Source organism: Coffea eugenioides, chromosome 8, assembly GCF_003713205.1.
Source record: "Coffea eugenioides isolate CCC68of chromosome 8, Ceug_1.0, whole genome shotgun sequence".
Taxonomy (NCBI): Eukaryota; Viridiplantae; Streptophyta; class Magnoliopsida; order Gentianales; family Rubiaceae; genus Coffea; species Coffea eugenioides.
In genome coordinates this window covers 33,979,723-33,985,722 of record NC_040042.1, presented here as the reverse complement: position 1 = coordinate 33,985,722, position 6,000 = coordinate 33,979,723, and the positions used below count along the sequence as shown (strand labels likewise).

Sequence of the window (6,000 nt, the reverse complement as noted above, 5' to 3'; positions counted from 1 at the left end):
TTCTAGAGGGAGAGGATAAATAGTAATCTTAGATAACCATGTTTCCATTACATAATTCTCATGTTTTCGTTTTATAATTCTTGTAAAGTGTATAGAGTCATTAAACCTGGAGGCTTCTCACCTGCCCAAACCTGTTGATGAGTAAGGTGATGAAAGCCAAGTATTACCAACATGAGTCACCCCTAAGCTGTGAAGCCAAAGCCAACTCCTCCTGGATATGGAAAAGCATGATGAGCGCAAGAGAGGAGGTAAGAAGAGAAGTAAGGAGGATGATAGGTAATGGCAAAGGCACTAGGATTTGGGAGGATGCTTGGATCCAGGATGGCAAAGAAGGTAAAGTGTTGTCCACAAAGCCCCCAACTTGTACGATTAGTAAAGTGAGTGACCTGATTTGCAACTTCAGATGGAATGCACCTCTTGTGTTTAGAACTTTCAATCCAAGAGAAGCCAGACAGATTCTCAAAATTCCTATTAGTCTAACTAGCATACCAGACTCCTATTTTTGGAGCCATAGTGAGAATGGACAGTACACAGTCAGTTCAGCATATGACGCAATAACAAGAAGGAAAAATTTGTTGGAAGGCAACGGTAGAGATAAGGGAGAGACAAGCTGGGAAGGAGGGAGTGGGAAAGCTTGGAAACAGCTTTGGAAGATGAAGATCAAACACAAACAAAAGCTGTTTGTATGGAAAATTCTGAACCGAGCCTTGCCATGTAGGGAGGTAGTACATAAACGAACGGGCAAAGGTGATTTAATCTGCAAGCTGTGTGGGGAAAATACTGAAACTGTGGAACATATTTTCTTTCAGTGCAAACAAGCACAAATGATATGGCGGATGGCGCCCCTCCAGTGGGATGGACTTAAAGAGCACACAGCTAACTTTAGCAGATGGTGGAGTATGTTAATGGAAGTGCAAGTGCGAAAGGAGGGAAGGGTGCACATAAACTTAACAGTGGAAATACTTTGGCAGATCTGGAAAGCTAGAAATGAAGCTGAATTTGAAGGGAAGGATAGACATCCTATGCAAGTCATTAGGAAAGCCATGAAGGATTGGGAGGAGTATTAACAATCACAACAGAAACAACATCAGTTGAGCATTCTCGAAACAGAAACAGCACAAGGTGAGGAGGAATGGATGGGGGATGAGGAGTGCTTGCTGAACATTAGTGTTGAGGTGGGTCAACATGTCGAGGGCCAAAATATGGGAATTCGAGTGACAGCAGAAAACAATCTGAGCCAAAGACGTGAAGCTTGGATACTGAGCGAGAGAAGCACTGGTTCCGCAGTGTTGGACAATCTCTTGGCCATAAAACTGACACTTCATAAGCTCAAGGACAAAGGTTGGCAGCATGTCAATATTCGAACTCCATGCAGTCAGGTTCTTAATATGATACGCTATGAAGTTTCTGGTAACTTAAGGCTGGCAACTCACTTGGAGGACATAAAAGATCTTTGCTCAATGTTTAGGAAATGCTCATTTGATAGTTTGCTTGTTGCTATGGATAGACTCAGTACTAAACTGAGTAGATTAGCTATGATTATACTTTGATGATGAAATTTCAGTTCATCAGTGGCCTAGTCCACTTTTGTAAAGACCAATTTGAGCCCTTGCTCAACCTATGTAATTTTACTTCCTTATTATAATAAAATTTCTATCGTTTCCGAAAAAAAAAAAGGAATAATCATTATTGTGGAGACAAAAAAAAGTATAGAGTCATTAAACAAGGAATACTCATATTGTGGAGGAAAGAGAATAACCACAAACAGAAACACATTGCACTTGTAACTGAGTAACCCAAACTAGTCAACATAAAGTTTCAAACTTGAAATCAGATTGTGGAGAATAGGCATATAACTTAGGAAATGGACATACTGAGACCTAGGAAGATTTTCTACACAAACTTATTAGGCAACAGACGGATCGACCATATGCAGATCATTATGTTGTCTCATCTCACACACCTCACTGCGCCTGGAAGGATAGTATGCAGTAGCAACCAAGTTAAGGTTATTTTCCCTTTTTATATTTATTCCAGCAGCTTCATCCATGTCAAGATCAATGACGTTCATTCGGTCGGGAAGTCTCCAGTCAAAGTGATAGAGTAAATGAGCTAAGGGAAGCTCGACATTGACTATACCGAAAGCTGTGCCGGGGCACATCCTCCTTCCTGTACCAAATGGAAGATATTGGTAATGTGTCCCCGTGTAATCAATCGAATTTTGCTCGAATCTCTCTGGTAAAAATATTTCTGGATCATCCCAATATTCAGGATCTCTCCCTATAGCCCAGGCATTCACCATAATCTGGGATTTGTTTGGTATCATACACCCTTTTACCTGACGGTTTTCCCTGCTTGCTCTTGGAATCAAAGGAATAGGTGGGTGGAGCCTTAATGTTTCTTTGACTACCATCTTCAGGTACACTAGTTTCTGGACATCATCCTCTTCAATTGGCTTCTTACCCTTAAAGACTTGCCTTACTTCTGCCTGTGCCTTTGCCATCACTCTCGGATGCTTCATCAATTCTGCCATTGCCCGTTCACTTGTTACAGATGCAGTATCTGTTCCACCAGTGAAAATGTCCTGTATGAATAAAATGGAACGAGTTTTTTAGTATCACATCAAAACTAACAAGAAAAGGGAACATGAAGGTAATCTGGTTAATTTGCATCATACAAAAACCACAGCTTTTATATCCTTGCTTGTGATTGGCATCTGAGGGTTGCCACTTTCCTGCTCTCTCAATAGAACATCAATCAAATCTTCTTCACCGGTCTCGGCGTTGCTCTTCTTTCCACTTTTATGGTTCAGTTTATGTTGACTGATCACATCATCAAGAATCGAATCTATCTTATAGTGCATCTTGAGCAATTTACGCCTTAACCCGCTGATAAGAGGAAGTACTTTCAGGGATGGAAACATATCAGCTGCATCAAAGCCTGATGCAATCATTGTTTCGTATTCCTTGCATATTCTACCAAAGGCTGCTCTGCAAGTCATCAAACTCGTATACATGAAGAATATCTCTCCAACATTTATGGCTACCCCTTGAGAGGAACGAATTGATTCGATCAGCTTTGAGATTTCATCCTTCCTAATATAACTGAAAATGATCGAACATGCTTGCCACTTAGTAGCTCCGTTGTGCATATTTTTCGCATTTGCCTCCATTTGTCTCCATATGGAATAAAGATCATATCTTGTTGGTCATACCACATGATTTTGACAGCAAGACGATCCGGCCTGTTTGCAAATGTAGGATCATGAGTTACTAAAACCTCCTTCGCCATCTCCGCCGATGATATTACAACTGTGGAAACTTCCCCTAGCCAAAGGTGCATCATTGGACCATATACTCTAGCCAAATCCCTAAGAACTACATGCGGAAGTCCACCAAACAAGTTGTGCATGTTACCTATGATCGGCAGCTTGCGTGGACCTGGTGGCAAATTCATAATAGGCGTGTTTCTTTTCTTCCATATCTTAACTATCAAAACAAGGAAGGAGAAGAGAAGGAACAGATTAAGGAAGTTTGAAGCAAAAGGATTGAATTGAAGTTCCATGGTAGGGATGTTTATACCCTAAGTCGGTCCCTAAGGACTACTAGTCACCTTTCATCTTTCATTCCTCCGCCACCATAGTCACCTTCCATATAGCCACCCTTTAAAAGCTTTGATATCCAATTGGTGTGTTGGTTGGGGGGGGGGGTGTAGGGAAGGAATAGAGTAGAGGATATGAGACGAGGAGTGTGCGTTTGTGTTTGTAAGTATATTTGTGTGTGTGTGGTTGTGGGTGCGAGTGCTGCTTTGATCTCTGATGAAAGAACAGTGAGATAGAAAACAATATGATGGTAGGCGAAGAAGATAGATTAGAAAGGGATTAGGTGTTACTGATTTAGTTTACTCTTAATGTCCTATGACTTTTTCGTATCCATATTTTAACACTTCATTGTTTCAAGAAATTGTAAATCCATCCATAAACATTTCCAAGTCACGTTTACAGTCTCCTTGTTTTGCTATATAAATCCTTTGTGTTAGTTACACATTTGCCAAGCTAAGGGATTTTTTAAATATATTTTATTTCATATATAATTAAATTATATTGATGACATTATGATTACATTATTTGTTTTTTTTTTTTACTCTGACACAATAGGTTGAACCCATTGACTCCTAATCCCTAAGATTCACGAATTTCAAAACACCAGTTAACCGGTTCATAGACCAATAATTATCTTAGACAGTCATTGGCAAGGTTTGGCTCTGTTTGGATTAGCTATTTTTTGGGGTATTTTTAAAAAACTTTACTATAGTTATGTATATGAAAAACTTTTACTGTAGATATTTTTTGGATTGTTTTTAGAGATATTTTTAAAATATATTTTTGAGTATTTTTATAATTTACAATTCGTTTGAAATTTTTTTATAAAATTTTACACGACTCACCACCACCCCCTCCCTTTTCCTCCCCCTTTCTCCTTTCTCTTCCTCTCCTCCTCTCGTCTATTTCCTCCCCCTCCTCCTCCTCCTCCCTCTTTCCTCTCACTTCTCCTCTCTCCCCCTCCTTCCCCCCAACCCCAAACCTCTGTTTTGAAACTCGGACTGGACCGGCCGGTCGAACCGGGAACCGGCCAAGTGTCCGGTCCGAATCATGGTAAAAAACCGGAAATTTAAAGCCCAGTCAAAGCCGGTCAAAAACCGGATTTGACCGGGAAAAAACCGGTTTTTCCGGTTCAATGGGCATTTTTTTAAAAAAAAACTCAATCTTTTCAATATTATGTTTTGGCCCCCTAAATTGTTAAAACTTATTAATATACCTCAAATATTTCATATTTTATAAATATTGTCCTAAAATTTGATGTTATTTTTCAATTAAATTCATAATTTTAATTCTAAACTTGTTAATATTTATTAAATAACATAAATTGCTATTTGATTGTTCTAATTTTTTTATATTTTCTTGTTAAATATATTTGAAACATCAAATATATATGAATATACCTTTATTAATATTAACATATTATTAGATATTTTATATATAATATTTTAATTTTTAAATAATTTTTTTTTATAACGTCATCCGGTTCAACCCCTATCGACCCCCGGTCGAACCCATTGACCCTTAATCTCGGCCGAGTCGATACTCGGTCCGGTTCTGAAAACATAGCCCCAAACCCCTCTCCCGTTCGCGGGTGGTGGCTGCGACTTTAGCCATCACTCTAACCACGACTGTCTTCGTCGCGGCTTCTGGTCACGATTAGATTTGATCGTGATTAGGAAGGTTGTGGTCAGTGGAGGGGAAGGAAATTGGGGGCCGGGGAAAGGGAAAGAAGAAAGGAGGAAGGAGAAAGAGAGAGAGGAGGAGGAAAAAAGGAGAAGGAGGAGGAGAGAGGGAGGAAAGATGGGCGGAGAGAGAGAGAGAGAGAGAGAGGGTGTGTGGGGGTGGTGGCGATAAGGTCGTGGCCGTAGTGGTGGAGAGTGATGGGTAGTGATGTATTTTTTTTTTTTTTTTTTGTATATATCGAGTTATTTTTAATATATTATATGGATATGGTGTTTTTGGAGTTGTTTTTATTTGTACATTACTGTAACATTGTATATGAAAAGATTATTTTTAAAAAACTGAGGAATCCAAATAGAACTCGAGTTTTTGGTCAAACAACTTTGACCTTGACTTGCAAAAATGTTATGGGTTGAAATCGGCATCAAGAACTTCTAAAATTACAATAATTTTACCGTGTAATGTAAATAGTAACATAACAAATATAGATATTAAATTAACAAATGTAAATACTAACACTTGTCTTATCTAATACAAAAGTAAATGGGTTTATATTGTGTATGGGTTCACACTCACCGTCAGATTTGCTTTATCTTTTTGAAATACAATATCTAAAGTTAAACAGCAGCAAAGTGTCCTGTTTGCACTGCTTATTTCTGAGGAACACAAAATCAATGAAAAGGAACTAGTTAAAAAAAAAAAGAATAATCCCATTTCCA

General features: G+C 38.8%; 1 pseudogene; it reads right to left on the bottom strand.

Moving 5' to 3' along the window:
* Positions 1–1,906: 1,906 nt before the first annotated feature.
* On the bottom strand, positions 1,907–3,456 carry LOC113780612 (annotated as a pseudogene).
* Between the last annotated feature and the right edge of the window lie 2,544 nt (positions 3,457–6,000).